We start from the raw sequence: 20,882 nt of genomic DNA, 5'->3' as shown, positions 1-20,882 counted from the left end.
TACATAAAAAAAGATATAACTCAGCACTAACACGAAAGGACGACCAAACGCGGTGATGGATACAGCACGATTTCCCAAAATAAGGCTTAGCCGTTGCTGATTGTGACTACTTACAGTTTTCAGGAAACTAAACGGTTTGGCAATCCCTTTCGAATAGTTTTATAAAGCGGACTTATGAATTTGTATCTTTAAAAATTAGTGCACGCAGTGAGTCAGCTTTGAGTCTGAAAAAAAAAATTTCATTGCATCTGCAGGTAACATCAGTTAGTATCATTGGTGCGGAGAACGCACTCAGGGCCTCTCGTTTAAAGTTCACGCAATATAAAAAAAAAAAAAAAAAAAAAAGCTTCTGGCGCGCCAGTGTTTTTGCATGCCTCTCTACTTCTGTTTCGAAGGAAGCTAAGCTACGCCCATTATGTGTACATATAACACTCACTCGTTAGCATCGTGCGGTTTTCCTCGTCGATGAAAGAGCTTCTTTCGTAGAGTGTTCCTATGTAAACCATGCTTCGAAATTTCAACAGATCGGTACGTCAACATGTTGCTCGCATATTTTACGAATAAGGTCCACGTGAGGATTAATTCATGGATTTTGTGGCATTAGTTCGACACTTAAGCGTACTAACAAATAGGTTCAGGCTAAGCTAGCCCCAGTGACCAAGGTGGGGTGAACTGATTCATGTAAATGTTGCAACTGCCGGGGTTTGTCGTTTTTTGGTTTATCTTAATGTATAGAAGAAAAAAAAGCTTGTTAGCAATTATTTAACTTCCTAAATCATTACCAGATCAAAGTATTATTAAATTGCCTTGTAAATTAGCATACCGAAATGTGATTACAGTCTTAACGGCCCGTAATACTACGCTCGATGCTTTTCTGAAAGAAAACAAAAAAGAGTATGATGATAAATGTTGTTAAGAACAACCAAACAAACCCGTCGACTAGAAAGCAAATTTGCTTAGCTTGCTCTCATCGCCCTTCGTGTGTAGTAGCTTCATTGAGAAAAATTTTCCCCTAAAATATCTCTTCAGCTCTCCATGTTTCGAGCCTTTCTGAGTTCGAAATATGCAGTTAAAAAGTCAATCGGTCGCCGACCTTGACTGACGATCGCCTACGTATTAATTACATGGCCTGCGATTGGCGGCTCACTCAGCAGAAATAATTTTCTCAGCCTTTTCCACGTCTCTAATCGCGATTTTTATAAGGAGATGGGGCGACCGCACTAACCAGCCGCGTTTTTGACTACCTTAGGAACTCGTAGATCGAATTTAAGCCCTAAGACGACGAAGTCAAGAAACTCTTTATTGCACGCCTAAATGCTCGACTGCGATCGACTGCGATACGATCATTCGTGACGGATTACGACGAAATAGCACACCGGCGACATCTGTCGGTGAGCCATGGAACACTTGTAATCAGCGTATAATTTAAGCATGTCTTTCTCTCAGCTCCAAATGATTCTGTCAATGTTATGGAAAACAATTGTTCATAGTGTGTACATCTTGATATTATAAGTGCCGTGAATCCTTCAATCAAGTCATACGCTGGCAAAAAAGGTTCTAGAAATGCCTTATAGATGGCGCCAGAGTGCCACCGTGTTCTAAGCCGTCACAAGCGGTCATGGCGCAGTCGGTCCATGTGAACCAGCTTTATGTCGCTCATACCATTTTTTTAATGAAAATATAATTCCGCGAGGGTTTGAAAAAAAAAGGTTTCAATTCAAAGAACCTTTTTTTCTTTTTTTAGAATGAATTTCCTCTTAGAGTTCATATAATACATATATACACGCATAAACTACTATTTTCTGTCCTCAAGCTTTTGCACACTTGTATAGCGGAGATTCCTGCGCACATTTTTTCGACGAAGCGGAGGGTTGCCCAGCGCGCACTTCCGTTTCTCTCTGGCCGTGTGTGATTATGTGATGTGTGACCAAGTGATGTGTGACGTGTGTGCGTATGCAGTCAGGCGGCGTGAGCCTCGTGGTGAGGGGCGTCTGCTTCTGCTACTTTCGGACCAATCCTCGTGCGTGCTTTGTTCTGACGTTGGCAGTGCTGGCGCGTTGCTCAGTCGTGTCAAATAAAGAATAATATTTGCTAACAAAGAAACGTCTTCTTGGCATTATTCGGGTTTTCCGCTACAACCATACCTGTAGGTTTTTTTGTTTTTTTTTCGAGAACATTGACATTCATTTATTGCCGTTAATATATGGAAGGTATATGAATCACTGTCCAGAAAAAAAAATGATATATTTTGTGTTTTAAAATCAGACTTCAAAAACCGGTAAAAAAACAACAAAAAAACATGTGATTTGGTGTAAATCTAAGATATTCATAACGACACTTTCCTACAAGAAAAACAGTGTGATGATAGAAAACGCTTTGTAGGAAATGCATCACAGCAACATTTGTTAAATGAAGAGATGTAGTAACCAAAACGTCACCCCAATGGACGTATAGATCTGGATACGGCTGCAATATTACAATCGTGTTTACTTTAACTAGCCAGTTGTAATATTTCACCAGCTAGAAATACTTACTCAGTTAGTGGCACAGCTTCACCGTCGCTTCCATCTGCATTCTCAAGTTGTTTTAAAAACAATTGATGTGGGTATGGCGTATCATTGAGCTTGAAGCTCACTTGTGACTCCTGGCGTTACACAGTATAGCGCGGCATAATCCGCTCCTGAGTCACGCCATATTCTTGAAACATGACGAGAAATTTTGTGTCACGTTTCAAGAACAGGAGCAAAAGAGGCGCGCCTTACTTGCGCTCATTAGGCGTAAAAAAAATCACCTAAAAACTTTCACTGTAGCAAATTTTGCCGTAAAAAAACATCTCGTGCAAAGAATCCACTATGAAAAAGTGGCTTGAGTTTCAGTCGATTCAGTAAAATTCCTCTAATTGATGATTCTGTCTCGTGCGTTGGATGATCGTGCCGGTACTCTGCAATAACAACGATGGATTACTTGAACAACAGGTAAGCACTTTTTTTTCTTCTTGAATTCTTCTCTGACTTCCTTTACACTCACAAACAAAACAAAAAAAGTGAAATTTTTTTAGTATATATATATATTTTTTTGGTTTACGAAGGTTGAATTTAAAGTTTGATTAGGGTCACCATACTCCTCAGAGTAGAAAGCGGGACATCAACGAAAAGAGGAGGTTGAGGGGGGGGGGGGGGGGGGGGGGTGGAAACAAGACAGAAGAGATAGAAAAAGCACTGATACTATTCAATTCACAGTGAATACGCACAATTATCTGAGGATTTCTCGTTAAGTAATCTAGTAGAAAATCACTTTTTTTTTCACCTATTGTACAAAACCAAAGCATGCCATATTTAGTCACATAGAAAAGTACCCCAAACACAGGTCTGTGCAAAGAAAAGTTACTTGCGAGTGGAGGGACAGAAAAAGCTACACAATACTGTGGCGATATCATTTTTATACTATGTTTATTGTAATACACTGTCACAAGTTACCCATTTTTGTTTTCAAGTTCCAGCGAAAACGAGACATTGGGCTTTATTGATACAAATGAAAGGGTCGGCCGGTATGAACCTCTAAAGCACAACTGTGCCGGCCAAAGCGAGACATGTATCACGTATCTTAGCGAAACATCTGCTTGCGCTCTGCGATGTCAAAAAGAAAAGTCTGTTTTTCAAATTGTCATGCTAGCTTCAACTTTTCGTGATGTTTTGTTAGCAAGGCTGAGGTAAGCTACATTGAATTCAGGGAAGGCCAGATTGTGAAAAAAAAAAAAAAAAATTATATGAAAATTAGGATTTTTTTATTTGTTAAAAAAAAAGTATTTTAGGTTGTCATATTCCAGGGACACTGATAGCGGTTCTGAATTTAAGGAAACAACACTCAAATCGTCTTCATTCGGCCTCCATGATCACGAGCATTAAAATTATATTTCAGATTGATGCAGCAAGCGGCCACAACGGCGGTTTCAGAATACTTGTAGCTTTCTTCCCGGAGCGTTCGGCTGGGGACGAGGGAATATGGAAGTGTTAACATTTCCGCGCCTTTCACAAGCCTCACCCGAGCAGTCAAAAACGCTGCACGCGCTTCCTCACAAGCAGCACGCGCAAGGCAGTCGAGAACTTGAGACCTCTGGGTAAAGCCCCCGTGGTTGTTTTCTTACAGCGGAGCTGTTTAGAAATTAGGGCTATAGTTTCCCCAGGATCGTGTCCGACCCCAAATGACCTGATGACACAGAACTCTGGACAGCTACCCCCATCTATGAACAAAGGCGGCAACCAGACAACCGGCTTGCCGGTTGTCTGGTTGCCGCCGTCACTCATAGATGGTGGCAACCTTTCGAGCCTCCTGTTCACTCTGGCTTGCCAACTTGCGGCCGGCCATTACTTCATTCCCAATATGGTACAGCTTCGCTGGTCTTCCTTCTTCACTAAAGCGAAAAGCCTGAAAGTTTTTTTGTTTTTTTTTTTCGGTTTTCTTGCGTCTGGGTCAAATGCTTGCAATAGTCAAATAAAAAAAAAAACATTCTATCTCGTTGCGCTTTGCTGTGCACGCATTGACGGAGAGAGTTAGGAAATTATTACTTCTTTTTCTTTTTTCAGCTCTGTGTGACCTTTGTTCTAGATGTCTAGGAGTGTAATGGTTTCAGATGCGGTCGCTAAGATGGCGCTGAAGGCACGACGTCCGGGCCGTTCGCCAGCAGACAGCGGCTAATGGATAAGTAAGTACCTTCTGGTGGCTTCGGAGGAAGGCAACAAAAAGAACACTGGAGCCGTCGCTGAGGCTTCGCAAAAATAGAAAAAAATAAGAAAAAAAGAGATATACATACCAGGTTGTATAGCTATGTCGAGGTCTGCACATTTCTCGAAATAACTTGGACAAGCAAAGGAACTGTATTCCTGCCCTGATAAAATCAAAATCAAATAACAGTTATGATTAATAATACAATTAAATGCAAAAGTGCAAGAGAGCTGAACAAGAACGACCTAGCTGTGTTGTCCTTTGTCCCTATGGTTCCCCTTCGCCGGGGATTATTTTCGTCAAATAGCAAGCCGTTAAAAAATTATATATCGGCTTTCTTTTCATTGGTTCACAATGAGATTTACTAGGATTCCAGCTTTACTAACAGCCATATTAAACATAATCTTTTTCGCAACTTCGATCGGGAAATTTTGAATTACGCGAGCCTATCTCTGCAAAAAGGTCGCAAAAAAATTAATAAAATAAAGCACATCTCCAAACAATCCACAGAAAAAAAAAAGTTTTTTGTGACGCAAATTTAAATGATTTGACACCGAGACTTAAAAAATTACTTTGCGTTGCCGCTTGATGTTACTTTAAATAGCACCCCCAGTCTGCTCATTGCAATCCTAGAAAAGTTCTACTAATTTTATTTGCAACATACTGCCAGCGATCTTTTCCTCGAACGCCAGGTCATGATGACAATCGAAACACAAAAACCACAGGCATAAAAAAAAAATAAAAAAAAAAAACAGAAAAGAAAAGCAACAACCAACCAGGGAAAGTTTTCAAAAGTGAGTGCCAGAGGACGAGGAGGAGGAAAAACTTTATTCAAGGAAAAGGCATGAGTGTCTTCTCTCTGGTCGGGAGCCCCTAGTCCAGGGCCCCGTTGGCCTCTGCTATCCGCTTAGCCCGAGAGATCAGCATTCGCTGGTCCTCGGGCTTTGCGCTAGACAGCGCAGCCTCCCAGGAGGTAAAGGATGGGTCAGGGATGGGAAGGATGCCTTGCCCCGGTGGAGAGGGGCAGGCCCAGGTAGAGTGGAAAAGGGAAGGTTCGGGGGATTGGCAGCCGGGACAGGTGCCCCGGTATCTGTTTGGGAAAAATAGATGCTTGTGGTACAAATTTGGGAAAGTGCGTGTTTGTATCTGTTGCCACTCAATCCCTTCCCGCCTAGATAGGTCCCTGTGCGGAGGGGGTAGTGTTCTACGCTGTGATCTGTAAAATGCCGTGATTTGATTGTACGTGTGAAGCGGTGTTGGCTCTGTGCGTAAGTTCGATGTGGTCATGTTGTGATTCTCCGGTGCCTCCCCTTCCCCATGCAACGCCCGGCCGGCTATTTCTCGGGCGAGTGCATCCGCACTCTCGTTGCCAGAAAGGGAGGTATGTGCAGGAGTCCAGACTATCTGGATTGCGGGTCCAGACTATCTGGATTGCTTTGATTAACTGTGTTTAGAATGTGTCCACTTCGTTGTGAGACGACGCATCGCGCGAACGCCCTGCACGCTGGCTGTGAATCAGTGATTATGGTACAGGTCTTGTCTGTGTTTTCAGTTTTACGCGAAATCTGTGCTACGGCTAATGCTATTGCCGCTTCTTCGGCCTCCGCGATCGATGTGGGAGCGGCGAGAGACGCTATCGCTTCACCTCGTCCAAGCGAGTCGCAGACGACTATGCACTTTGCCTCACGTGCGGAAGTGTACTCCCCAGCGTCGGTGTAACAGACGTCTGGGTCGTTTTGATATTTGAGCCTTAGGTAGCGGGTACGCGCGAGGCGTCTACCTGCATTAAGAGTGGGATGCATGTTCTTGGGTAGGGGCAAAACTCGTATTTTAGCCGCAGTGCTCGGTGGGACAGATTTTAGCTGTATGCAGCCCTGTTCTTTATTAAGTGGTTTGTAGCCCAGCCTGGCTAAGAGATTTCTTCCAGGCTGTGTGTAGCTGAGTCTTGTACGCTGTCCAACAGCCTGAGCCTCAATCAGTTCTTCTATAGTATTGTGAATACCAAGTCGAAGAAGGCGCTGCGTGGATGTATGCTGAGGCAATCCAACCGCCGTTTTTATAGCAGTTCGGAGGATCGTATTGAGAGTGTCTATCTCTCTGCGTTTAAGGTTATGGAAAGGACAATGGTAGATAACTCTACTTACTAGAAGAGCCTGGACAATTCTCACGGTGTCGGCTTCTTTAAGCCCGCCACGTCCATTGCCCACCCTTCGTATGAGGTGGGCAATCTGCTGGCATTGCCTGCGAAGCATTTGCACGGTGAAGGATGCCTTGCCGTTGGACTGAATATGTAGGCCGAGTACCCTGAGTCTGTCGACTGTGGGTATCTTCTCTCCATTTAGATTTAAACAAATTTAATCTGCTTTAGTGCAAGGTTTGCTTCTAATGAGTAGTAGCTCAGACTTGTCGGCGGCGCAAGTTAGTCCTGCTGCTTCTGCAACCTTCTGAGTGATTTCGACCGCCTCCTGAAGTCCATCCTGTATCTCACCATCCGAACCCTTGCTTGTCCAGATGGTGATGTCGTCTGCATACAGAGCATGCCTGACGTTAGGGATGGCCCCCAGCAGGGTCGGGAGACTTGAAATGGCTATATTAAAAAGAGTCGGCGAAAGGACGGAACCCTGTGGCGTTCCCCTCCCCGAGAGCTTGATGGGCTGGGAGCGAAGATCTCCCAGCCCTTGAGTAGCGGTCCTGTCCGTCAGAAACGCACGGACATAGTCGTAAGTTCTTTTGCCGCAGTGTGCTCTGGTCAAGCCCTCGAGAATGGCGTCGTGAGACACGTTGTCAAAAGCTCCTCTAAGGTCCAGTGCGAGTACCGCTCTCGTCTGCGTTCTTCCAGGAAAGTCTAGGATGTCTTCTTTGAGCTGTAGGAGGACGTCCTGTGCTGACAGATTTTGTCGAAACCCGAACATTGTGTCCCCAAGAAATCCGTTAGCTTCGAGATGGGATTGAAGGCGTCTGAGAACTATGTGTTCCAGAAGCTTACCTATACACGATGTTAGTGAAATGGGACGAAGGTTTTCTAGCGTGAGAGCCTTCCTAGGTTTCGGGATGAAGGTGATCTCGGCGTGTTTCCATTCCGGTGGGAGGACACCGGTACTCCATACCCTGTTAAAGTATGATGTGAGGGCCGAAACGGAGGCATCGTCCAGATTCCTGAGAATCCTGTACGTGACTCCGTCCTCTCCGGGAGCGCTATTGCGGGTTAGGCCAGTGAGTGTTCCCCTAACTTCGTATTCAGATATGTCCTGATCCAGCGGATGGTCTGCTTCTTCGTGGGGATATGGGCGGTAGTTTGGTCTGGGGCCGGATGCGATGTAATGTTCCTTTAGGAACTCCCACAAGGCGTTCTCCCCGTTGTGTGCCGTTTGATGAACAAGTTTTATTATAGCCTTGTTGGTTTCGGTCCTAGTCTTTGTGGGGTCAAGCAGACTCTTGAGCAGACTCCAGGTCTGCCTGGTTCCTAGGGTACCTTGTAGTTTGTCCCATAGTTTATGCCAATTAGATTGGGTGAGCTTCTCTGCATAACGCTCGGCTTCTTGGGTAATTTTGGCTATGCAAATTTTTAGTTTCCGATTATGTTTCTGTCTTCTCCATCTTTTAGTTAGGCCACGACGGGCTTCCCATAGATGGAGAAGATGCGGGTCAACGACGGGCGCCTTGTCCGTCGTCTGAACTGTCTTGGTTACTCTGTGAATGTCGGCGTGGAGTTTTCTTACCCATTGTGCCAATGGCACGTTTTCATCTATCTCTTCGGCGTTTGTCTGAGCCCTGAGCTGGTGGAACGAGTCCCAGTTGACCAACCGCAGGGCCTTCTTGTGTCTACGATGAGCCTGCACTGGAACTTGAATTTGAATGATAAAATGATCGCTGCCCAGACTCTCCTGGAGGTTGGTCCACGTGCACGGGCCTCTCGCTCTGGCGAGGGAGAGGTCCGGGCACGTGTCGCGGCTCGCGCTGTTTCCTACCCTCGTGGGCTGATCCGGCTCGTTGAGGAGCGTAAGCTGATCTATGGCCGTGGCTAGTTTTCGTCCCTTCACCGACTCTTGATAATATCCCCATGCCGGGTGGGCCGCCTTCAGATCCCCTACTATGAGAAGCGTATTCTCGCTCGGTTTGGTTAAGGCGATAGCGTCTCTAAAAATAGCGTCAAAGGTGTCTTTTCTCGCCCTCGGTGAACTGTACAAATTAAGGACGAAAAGACTGCTCTGTCCGCTTTTCTGCGGGAGCAACTCGAGAAAGACATATGGTATGCCAGTGACCCTTTCTAACTGATGTGGAACGAACGGTAGATGTTTGGCTACGAGAGTGGCTACCCTCGGAGGTACGCCCTCGTGTTCTGGTTTTGAAGCACAAGTCACGTATCCCGAGAGTGCCGGTGTACACGCGGTTTCCTGCATTGCGATAACTTCGGGTTTTTCGTCGAGTGTGGCGAGGAACTGCGTGAGCGCCCCGCGCTTGCGCCGATAGCCCCTGCAGTTCCACTGCCAAACGCGTATGTTACTCGGTGGGCGTTTGCGGAGGACCAGGTGGTCCGCCGCTCTGACCCTGTTACTGTCCCGTTCCATTGTGTTGTTCCTGAGTAAAGTTCTGGGGATGGTTCTGGGATAAGCTTAAGTGCGTAACTGGGGGAGACCCTGTTCCGGACGAGCGGTGTCCCGCTGCCTTGAGGCTCTTTACCCCGAGCCTGTGTCGAGGCATCGCAGAGAGAATGCCTCGAACCAGCTCAGGGAGTTGGACTCTATTTTCCTTAAGGATTTGTCTACGGGCGTTATCCATGCCAGTTTGCATGTCCCCTTTGAGTGTAGTGATCATGTGATCCAGTTCCTTGCTAATACCAAGTCTGGCCTCGGCGATCTGTTTGGCTACTTCGCGTTTAAGTTCTTCGCTGAGACCGAGTGGCTCAAGTCTAGATTTTTTAAGCTCCTCCCTAGATCTCTGCATCTCCTCCCTAATCATGTGGAGTTCATCTCGATAGCTCTGCATTTCCGCCCTGAGTTCACGCCTCAAGGTATCCAGGAAGGAAGTGTCGGTGGCACAAGGATTGCTTTCAATGAACGTGTGCTGAGTGTTTTGTTTGTGTGTGTGGTGTTGTGTCCTAACGCTGGATCTAGGAGCGGGAGAAGGGGTGCATGCGGGGAATTGGGAGGGAGTGGGAGGCTGCTGCCCTGTCCAGCTCACCTTCGGGGCCTCTGGACCGGGGCTCCTTGATTTTCGGGTTTCAGCTTCCTGCGCCGACCGTTGTTGCTGCATCCTCCGTCTCGGCCGGGATCGGGCTCGGCTGCGGGAGCGAGATCTCGCCTTGGATCTGCTCCGGGCCCGCTTGGATCCGGAGCGGGTGTCTGTACCTTGAGGGCCCGTCGACGTTGGGCTGCTGTCGAGTGCTTCAGAGGCCAGCAGAGCGTACGGGTTTTGGTTCGCCCATCTTCTCGTTGGTAGTCGTGGCCACTGCTCCTCGGGGAGTACAGCCTGGGTCGCTTGCCCGGGTTGAAGCGGTGAAGCCACGTGCTGGGGCCGTTGACTTCCCTGCTGATGGCGGCCATGTTGTTGTTGCTGCAGGTACTTCTGAACGCGTGACTTGTTGTACGGAGCTCGCTGCCTTGCGGGGCATCGAGGGTCCGTAGCCGGGTGAGCCTCGCAACAATTCACGCACTTCGCTTCGCATTCGTGCGAATCCAAGGCACTGCCTTCAGTTCCACACTTCGGGCATCGTTGCTTTTCAGGTTGAAAGCACACGTCCTCTCGGTGTCCTAGTCCTAGGCACTTAGTGCAGACTTGTTTTTTGGGTCTGTAGACCCTGCACTCAAATTCGCCGCCATCGATATACACTAGGCGGGGAACCCTGAGTCCGTGAAAAGTGATGATGGCTGAGGTCGTACTACCCATCATTCGAGCGTTCAGGACTATGTAGTGTGTGTTCCGTGCGTTGAGTTCTTCAGTGAGCCACTCGGACGAGGGCCGAGATGTGAGGCCCGAGATGACCCCCTTACAGGAGTCGTCCGGCATGGCGGCGTAAGGTTTTACTCGGAACTGCTTTTCTCCGAGTGCGATGGAGGAGATATTGCAAAGCCGCTCCAACGTGTCGACACTTGGAGTGCTCACAACGGCCAAGTTCTGGTCCTTACGGAGCCTCGTCTTGATTTCCGCAGTCTTATAAGACGTATCGGATACGTCTTATAAGTTATACCTAGGATTCCGTGTTTTCGATGCTTATTGTTTGTTTGTTTGTTTTTTTTTTTTTTTCAAATCCAAGCAAGTGCTGTTGTTGTTTTGTTTATTTGTTTGTTTTGGGGGAGAGGGGGGTTGTATTGAACAGATTCGTTGTTTTTTGTGTAAATTGGATATAACTTAACCAATTTACAGAAAACGCCGAATTCGTGGGGAAAAATAAACACAAAAAAAACACCCCGAGTTCGAAAAATTAATATAAACGCCGAAAACGCGGAATTCCAGTTATGCCCTAATGACACGGGCACACTTAACTGCAGTTAGACCTAACCATATTTACCACACTCAGTGACAAGTTAAGAGTACGGGGGAAGCTCTTCCCACCTCTTTCCACTTCAGCAAAGCGAACGCTAGAGAGGAGGTCGCCTCTTCTCCCTCGTTTTCTCTAATATATTTACCTGGCATGCCATTGGACCTGGTAACCAGTAGATTTGTTGTCTATGATAGGGTAGGACAAAGTATAGCGCAATCATTGACAACTTAAAAATAATGATTAAAACATTGACATAAGCCTTTACCATCAAAATCTATAGGGAATTGGTGTGTCGAGGGACGTATTCTTTTCCGCTAAATCTAGCGGGAAAACTGAATGGTCGTATAGGTCACGTGACGCCGATTTTTCCCGCTAAATTTAGCGTCAAAACTATTTTTACTACTTCTATTTTACGACACAACGTCTGGCACAACACGTCAGCAGCGCTCCAGCAGCACCCATCACGACAAGCAACCAACGAAGGTACCAGCCGTGCCTGCACCAAAGCATTCAAAGTTACAGACAACAAAAGAAAAGACTCGTAAAGATAAGCGGCACAAAGACGCCATTGCCGCAGCTCTCCTCGAAAACCCAGCAAAGAGCAACAGGCTTGCCATCCTCTCCCAACTCGGGAAAGGAGGAAACGGACGGAGGGAGGGGACGGACTCGCACGGGTCTCTCGGCCGACGGGAGGGCGTTCGCAGACGGGAGCGTGGCTTTGGCGGTTCTGTGTGTTTCGGCGCGGGTTGCCGCAGTTGCCGCGGGGACGTCGGCCTTTTGCATCCCTCGTAGGAATGGTGACGACGCCGTGTGACTTCTTCTTCGTCGTCGTGGTCGCCGCTCACGATCGTGCTGTTTCGTGGCTGTGAAGAGATCGCGACGCGATGACACTGGCTCTGGATTACGTTCGACCACGCGCGCTGTTGTCGTCGTCGGCTGAAGTCCGTGTGTGATCCGTCTGGGAAGCGGTCAACAGCGTCGACGACGGAAACAGGTGTGTGTGTGTGTGTGTACGCATGTTTGGGGGAGCTCTTTTGGGAAGGCTACGAGGGGGGTGCGCTGTGGAATTCGGGGAAAGGGAGGGGAGGGGTGTTGGGGGGCGCGACCGTGGTAGTACGTACGCGTTTGTGCGTTCGCGCCCTTGTGTACGTTTGGTCTGCGAAACGTGCGAGTTTGGGAGGCAGGTTGCCCGCTGTTTATACCGTGTACTCGACCGGCAGTGAGCGGTAGTACGCCAGTTTGCCGCGATACAGTTGCGGACATAATAAACTAGAAGGCGCTAGTTATTTTCCCCTCCGTAACAATGACCGAAGCATGCATTTGTGTGTGTGTGTGTGTGTGTGTGTGTGTGTGTGTGTGTGTTTGAGAAAGAGATATATGGAGATATCTCCTCTCAGCACACTCTTATGACACAAAGAGGGGTCGTGCGTTCCAGGCCTTATTGTCCGCAATTGCGCTCGCGGTGGCAGGTGTGAGTAATTGCCCTAAAGGAGTTGCTGATCGCCTGCAGCTGTTTAATATGACATTGTTTCGTCCCTATTACTTCGTTAATTTGAGCTTTCTGACTTGGTTAATTGCTGACGGATGATGCCGTCTGGAGCGAAGCGTGCACGTTCCACAGTTTTCCAAGTCGTGCTCTACAGTGGAGTTTATTGACGGAAGCCGATTCGGTCGGCGCAAATTTGATAGATTGCCTATTCGTTTCACTGTTCTTTTAATTTGTTTTTTGGTACTGGGTTTGCGAGCTAATTATTCCTTATGCTAGTATTTCACATTTTTCTTTTACTGATTCTATGTCAACGAGTGCAGTAGTTGTATGGTTTCTTCCTATAATTACATCAGACTGCCTACTCCTAGATGGTGATCTATTTAAGTTATCAACATCGTGTGTCTTATTTAAATAAGGAAAGTGTACATTCTATTAATTATTATGGCTCATGCAGTGTTTTCCTACAGTAAACGACCGGCAATTCATGTAATGCGTATCATACGCCATTCTTATTAAAAAATATACCACGAAAAATAATATTTTTTGCTAAACACGTGTTTAGTAAGAGTCGCAATGTTGTTATGGAAGCACAATACCAAGAACATACAATGACTGATCAAAATCTTCGCAACGCCTAGATATGCTCTTTTTTATTTTATATACAGATGCGAAGTTGCAAAAAGTACCCGTCAACCAAAGAGTGCTTGGCGTTCATGGGCTTGGTTGAGATGTTATTCACCAGAAAAATATAGCGCATATTTCTTTCCTTTTGCGAACATCCAGCCATCAAAAGGAAACAGGCTATATTTATTGTATTGTGTTTGCCAGTCTTCTTTTGTAAAATCTAACCTTTGCGTTGCTGTGTTTTTTTTTTTTTTTTCGTTTTGTTTTTTGCGGAGGGGAGGGGGTGAGTAGATTTGAGGGGACTTCTGCGTTTATTCATATTTATCTTGCAGTGATATCACTCAATCGCGTAGAATTGAAAACAAAAGAAAAACACGGGAAGAGAAAAATATCGTCGCAAAAAGCGAAGCAGTACAACACCTAACGAATGTCCTCTAATTACGGAAATGGGATAATAACGTATGCATTTTTCGCTGTTTCGACGTTGTAAATTGATGCTCAGCGCATAATTTTATCATTTTTTTTAACAACTTGAGAGAACCCTAGTTTTAATAGCACCGACAGTTACCAGTCGAAACGCGGGATAAACTATTTATTGTCTTCTAAACCTCGGCCTTATGTTAGGAATCAGCTTAGGATTTTCCCTCGTACAAGTTACGGATCATGTAGATCGCTCTGTTTTAATCATGACCCAGGAAGGCCATGCAGTGTTACTTATTCGCTTATCTATGAAGGTTTTGTAGGTGCCATTAAACGGCTGAAGACGCCCTCCCGTCCTCATCCTGCCAGCGTCTGTAGTCTACAATTGGGCACATGCAAGCACGCTAGTCAGCACTCCCGAATCCACTGCTCTAGTTAGATCCAACTGAAGGTAGCTCTCAGCTTCATAATTGACACAACACCATTCTCTCGATTTCCAATCTGTCGCCACTGTATACGTTCACTCCAATATCGCCACTGGCTGCGCCGCTTCCAAACAATATGCTCTTCGCTGTCAGAGCCAAAAAAAGATTCACAAAGGCATACAGACTGTAAACCTCAAGTCACGGCGCACTTTCTGCGCCTGGTTGGATGAGCCGACATATAGATACGTACGCGAAAACGGCATGACATTGCCCTTTCAAGGAGGCTTCATTCAACACCGCCTAGAAGGCAAGGCCTGAGCGTGACGTCATCGCTAGTGGATTCCCCACCTGCTCCGAGTGGCAAGCAGGCCAAAAGCTCTACCAGAGTCGCCGCAGAGCGGCAGCCTTCGGGTCGTGACGACGGCTGCTTTCGGACCTAAGCTGAACCGAAGTATATAGTGTCTCGATGATAAATTGATTAGTCCAATCCAAGCGCGCGCAGCGGATGACTGAGGAAACTTGGACGCGCGCGGGTCTTCCAAGTTCACTGGCCACGAGGGAACACGACGGGGGACCCCAGAGCGCGGAGCGAACAAAGCGTCCCCTATGTTGACGAGGAAACGGCTGCGCGTACACCACGTGACAGCTTTTCCTCCGAGAGTCGATAACCCGACTCGTGCAAACAATAGCCGCCACACTTTCCCACGGAGCAGCTGTAGGACATTCGACGCGAGCACGCCCGACGACCGAACGTCTAAAGGTGATCCCAACTGGCAGTAGGTCCCTGTGCAATGGTACTTTCACACAACGAGGCGAGTTTCCAAAAGCGCGTGTAGGTGGTGTCCTAAAAATACATCTTCGAAATTGGCGTTGGGAAAGTGAATGAGGAAAATGATAAAATGTTTCTTCTTTTTTTTTCTTTTTTTTTAGGAAAAATTGCATAATGTCAGCAAGTTTGAGACTACTAAAACCGCAGTCCCACTTATGGAAGACAGTCTGCAGATAGTCTGAGGCGTGCTCTTTCCTGTTTCACTGTACTGCCCCATTGGTCATAGAAATACTGTCTGCATATGTGGTCGAAGCATACACATGCGTGAAGCGAACGTTCTTCGAACACACTTCAGGCGTGTGCGCATATAATTTTTACATCACACAATAGACTGTCTACAAACACGAGTCCCCGTAATATGCGTGGTTCGAATTCGGTGTGCCAACTTTTCTTCTTGAACTCATTGCAACACGGCATTCGAAACACAATGACTCGCGTTTGAATCTGTATGCAGACTGGCTTTTGTATCATGTATAAGCGGTGGGACCCTGGCTTTAGTCTCTTCTCTCATCAGCTGTGAACAAAGCCGTTGTGGTCACGCATACACAACTTGATCCTCGCCTTAAAGTGTCGCGTAAACCGGCATGAAAGGGTCATCGAATTATTTCAGTGCTGATTATGTTTATCACGAGGAAATCGACAGTTTTATCAGATACGATCGCGAAGTGCGAGATATGGAAGCCACCATTGTGCTCCCGCCTGCGTGCAATTGCGACTCGCGCGTATCTGTGCCCGCGTGTTCAGGTTAGATTCTAAGGTTCGGTCGCTTGCCAAACTCTTCTGATAAGACAGGCGCGTTTTACGTGCCGGTCATATCGGTAACTTGTCGGGTCGAAATCTTGTTGCAAGTGGCCTTTTTTCTGCGTGTTTAAACGCGAGATGTCCGGTCACCATGTCGGGGAGGAGACCCAACCGTCGCGCCCCTAGCGACAAAGTTGAGAACTAGAGTCGTGAGGAACGCAAAAGCGTGAAGTATTTGTATATGTTCCTGAGACAGCGGTTGACCGTCGTAACTGAGGGCAGCGTCACCATTCGACCGGGGGCTCGTGTTCAGACAGTGAAACACATGTCCGCAGACAGTTTTTTTACGACAGATCTGACACCTATAGTTTGATACCCTTGACAATAGGGACCTTCCGGTTAGTACTATATTCTACAACAGCTCTTCGATTCTCAAAGGCCTTCACGTTTACTATCTGTGCCCGAATGCTCCGACTGATCTTGAGTAACTAGATTATGGGTACAACGCTGAGTTAAGAAGTCACGGCGTGGGACGCTCCGCATTCTCAAAGTGACGAGGTTGTTGGCGACGACTCAGCGAGCTCGTACACATACACGGAGCTGCGGACAAGTCAAGGAAATTGTTAACGTTCAACATTAACTTTCACTTTACCCGAACACGGCAAAGTGAAACACAATTGAAAACACATTAGGCTGTATCTATTTATACACCCGCGTGCGAGGCAACGTTTCCGTAAAAATGCATTTTGTTTTCTTATATTTTTGATTTTGTGATAGTGCGTTGCGAGCTAGCACCTATTATACCAGCGTCCAACGTTTCAATATTATTTATTTTTAGTCTTTCATATAGGTAAGCAGGTGACCCACAGGTAGGTTTTGCTTACTTTGTTGACTTGACGAGCATACCCAGAAATAGAGACGTCTACCCAACTACCCGACAACGAAAAAAAAAAAAAATCGGGATGGCGTTTGTGCGTCGTAGTCGTCGTCATAAAACGTTTCGCAGCCGCTCAGAGACGGTGGAATGCTCTGCTCGGTTCGTTCTTTCTCGTTTTGTTTTTTATCTTTATCACCATGCGCGTTTGAGGGCTTCGTTGCTGTTCGTCTCGCGGATGGCCCGAGGCGTGCGGCGCGGCGCGATCCTTTGGATGATGGTCGAGGACCGTGACGATATTCCGACTCGAGGCCTTCCCTGTCGCTCACCTCAAAGAGGTCGAGCAGCTCTAGTGACAGCGTACCATATTGCCAGGAAGGAACGCGCTAAGGGGAAAACCCATTTCGGCACATGTGAACCCGATTTTCAAACTGCGCCGATGCTTTCAATTGCACTAGGTTTCGGTAGGCATCTACGCGTTACTCAAATAAAGTAACTAAACACTGTTAGTCGTTAATCACACTGAAAGTAACTAAATACGTTAATCTTACTGCGCTTCAAAAGCAACCCGTTACATCCGTTTGAAATTAAAGGCTGGTTCACACATCTGCGTTGGTTGCGTTCGCATTCAACCGAAACGACCGTAACGACCAAAACACCGTAAAAACCCTGACTCATGGATTGCTTCGCGAAGCTAGCCCTTGCGTCGCTTGCCATGTTGTGTACGGCGAACACTTGTCACGGTGATTTTGTCGTTACGGTTGTTTCGGTTGCATGCGAACGCAACCAACGCAGATCTGTGAACCGGCCTTAACGCGTCATTTTCTCGTTGCTCTAAATGGAAGCAGTAGCCGCTTCCAGTATTTGTCAGGAAGCAGTAGCCGCTTCCAGTATTTGTCGTCGTTAATAATTCCTCGCTTTTTAACGCGTTCATTCAAGGATATAACTGTGGCTTCTGGAACAGCTTTTTATTCGCAGATTTTTAGTGGTCTATATAGAGCTTTCTCGCCATGAAAATTGCAGGCGCGAGCTGGGCTGCTAACTATAGTTGGGTACTTGTATCGTAACACCTGCGGAAGTAACTAAATACCGTTAATCGTTACTTCAACAAAAAGTAACGAAAACGCGTTGCTTCCTCCTTCTCTTAAAGAGAAACTAGGTCGTTACGTCGTTACCGAAAAGAGTTACCATGGCACAAGCTGGTTCACACAGCCCCGTTTTATTACGTTACGTTACGAAAGCTTACGTCTGCTTACGCCACAAGTCACCGGGACATCTGTGCCTCATATTAAGCGTGGCTGCCAGTTTAAGGAGATAGCCTGGTACGCGATATTCGAGACACGAATGTTTCGGTGACTTATACCTAACGTAAGAAAACCGTGCTGCATGAACCAGCCTTCACGTAGAGTGAGCCGATGGCAAGACACGCGCGGTTGCAAGACTGCCAAAGCTCTCTTCACGCGCGTTCTGCACGTGCTTTGCATGCTTGGGCACCACCAGCCGGAACACTTCTTTGAGACAGGAAAAGAACAGCTCCGAGAGCGCCTGTTATTGGGCACAGCCAATAAGACGAACCGACAGCGCACTTTCTCAGGAAGTTGGCTCTCCCGTGCCACCGGTCTTATAATTAGAAAGCTGTACCCGCGTACAAATTCAGTTCACATCGTTCTCGCATTGTTTCTCTCCATCGTGGCTTTCCTGCGAGCGGTTATTTTGAACTGCTTGCAGCAGTGTCGGTTTTAATCTGGGCTAGATTAAAAAGGAAGCGTTTCTGATTTCGGACAGAACTCGTGGGACTCGGCTTCGACAGCGATAACCGCCGATAACCTTTTAGGCAAACAAACGCCGACTTGGTGTAAATAATTGTGTTTAGCTGGCGGGAAGTTAGTCAGTACCAATGAGCGTTTGTTGTCTTCGCTGTAAATGATACGTTTCCCCAGTTAACTACCACTGCTAGCCTGGGGTCCTTGAAGTGCATCGGTGATCACACGTCCGCACGCCGGTGTACGGTGCTCATCCAGATCGAAACGGGCAGAGGTGATGATTTAACCTAGGATCCCTGGGTTCTGTAGCGCAAAGTTTCACTCCACGTGCTCCGAGCTGCGCTGCGTTAAAACAGACTCGACCACCGATCTCCACCCGAGTTTCAGACCAGTGCGAAGCAAATAGGCTCGTGCAAGCCGAAAATCCCAATACTACACGCATGGTGAGGTCGTTGCGTCCCTAGCTGCCACCAGGTTGTACGGTGTTTACGAAGAACAGGAGCGCGATACCATCCTCCGGGTAAGCGGTGCGGACCGAATCCTACGAGTTATGGCGCCCAACGTGGGGCGGCATGTTGCCTTCAGAAACGGCGCGTTTTTGTGTCGGACGCCGAGGGAACCACACTGTAAAAAATTTCCGTAATTTTACAAACACTTTGTCGTAATTCTGACGGACAGTGTGTCCGTTTCTTAGTTAACGAACATAAAACCCGTTTTTCGTTAGGTTGAATAAAATAGTACAGTTGTGTGCCAAAGAGTACCATAGTAAAAAATAAAAGCGTTAGAAGTGCTTTTATCGTCTAATCCTGCTAAGAGCAATTCGTTATAGTAAAGAGGCCAAAGACTATACCAAAAAACCCGAGTACCCTGCAAAAGGAACAAATAAAAGTGGGGGGAAACACAAAATAGAAATCAAGTAAAAGTCTGCAATTCACGTTAAAGCACATAGGCACTGCTCTACCTCAGTAGGAGTGAAGGTAGCGAGTTTCCTGTCTACAGATGTTTTCGAGCTTGTGATGATTGTTAGGGGGGTTCTGCGTGAGTGCAAATAAAGGGATTGCCAGAACAGTGAAGACCACACCAAGAAGGAAGGCTGTTGCTCTACAGTACGAAACGGTTGAAAGGCACCAGCACCATTCTTGCAAACAACTCCCTTCAGTGCTGTCTCATGAACTTGCAGTTCCACAACGCTGTTTAGGAGGCATAATAAGACAACCCGCTGGAGGGCCACACTTGAGATCAACTCTGGTCGTCCAGTGAAGGGCCAGAATTCTAGCCAATGTCAAAGCAGTGAGTGATCCGGAGTGAGCCTACAGTTCTTAGCACGATCCTTTCTGTAAGCAGTGTGCTCCACTGTAGCAATTGACAAGGTGACTGCCATAAACCGAATCCTGCATCCACACTTTACATGCCGCTAGAACTGTTCAGGGATGCGTCTCATGGAGTGAGTGAAGGTGCAGCAGCTTATTCGAGACCAAGTGCCCTGTTTGAGAACCACACTGCGAGTTGAAGCAACGCAAACCAGGGAGTACAGGGATGGGGTTCGTCTGGGCGGGCCAAGGTGGTGGAACACGGGGGGCAGCATCGCTGGTTGCCCGGGCTGGCCAGAGTGCGGTGTCCGTACTCAACACAGCTGTTGCAATGATGGGCTCGAGGTTTGTGGGGACGGCAGCGAAATTCAAGGCGGCGGTAGTACACTGTGTAAGGGACATGGGTTCCGATGAAGGTGATGATGGCTGAACCTGTTGTGCCTACTCGCCTTGCATGAAGGATGTCACCTTGATAAGACTCCAGATCATTGATGATCTCGTCGGGGGTGGCCTCGGAGGCAATTCCACGTATAACACCTCGGCAGGAGTTGTTTGGAGCGGCTAGGTAGGAGTGGACGGGAGGGGAAGTGTTTTGTTAGGTGATATTGGTGATGCGAAGTAGCCAGTTGACGATGCTTCGTGATGGGTGCGGAGGACGGTTATTTTGGCGGAGGTGGAGCGACACGTTGGTACATGTATGAGCAGGGAGCTGTGCGGCTTGCAAGAACGCCGGCAAACTGTCAAGAGGCAGCGCAGCTGCGCCAGCAGGACGGACTGGGAAATGCACTATAACTACGTGAAGTTCGGGGTCAAAGTCGGCCGGAAGACGAGATTTGCGGGGCTTTCCAGGGGTGATCCATTTCCCACCTTGGTCGTCTCGCTTTAGAGAGATTTTCATGTCCTGGCTCAGGATGGACGCAAAGATATTGGTGAGCTGCGAAGCGGCAATGTCGGCTGTAGCCATATTCGAAGCAGAAACGGGCGTGCCGCTCGCAGAACGAGACTCGAGCGAACCGATCTCTCGGCGGACATGCTGCGGCGGGCCGACGGAGCGCGGCGATGTTTATACCAGGATCACGTACAGTCGCGTACAGTTCTCTGGGGTTTGCGGAGCCCGGAGAAGACGTCCGCTCTCGTCGGAGGTTTGCAGCAGTCTCCGGACACTGAAGGTAAGGGCGTTCACATCGAAGAGTTCACTATTGAA

At 47.4% G+C, this 20,882-nt stretch overlaps 1 protein-coding gene across 1 annotated transcript in view; it reads left to right on the top strand.

Annotated features, from left to right (window-relative positions):
• Positions 1–11,916: 11,916 nt before the first annotated feature.
• Positions 11,917–20,882, top strand: part of LOC8031928 — a gene marked incomplete in the record, with an annotated part of 107,332 nt that continues 98,366 nt past the window's right edge. The window contains 1 exon segment of the mRNA XM_042293257.1: positions 11,917–12,179.

The sequence above is a fragment of the Ixodes scapularis genome, unplaced genomic scaffold, assembly GCF_016920785.2.
Source record: "Ixodes scapularis isolate PalLabHiFi unplaced genomic scaffold, ASM1692078v2 PGA_scaffold4__175_contigs__length_147842914, whole genome shotgun sequence".
NCBI lineage: Eukaryota > Metazoa > Arthropoda > Arachnida > Ixodida > Ixodidae > Ixodes > Ixodes scapularis.
Note: the sequence above shows the minus strand (reverse complement) of the source record. Positions and strands in the feature narration are given on the sequence as shown.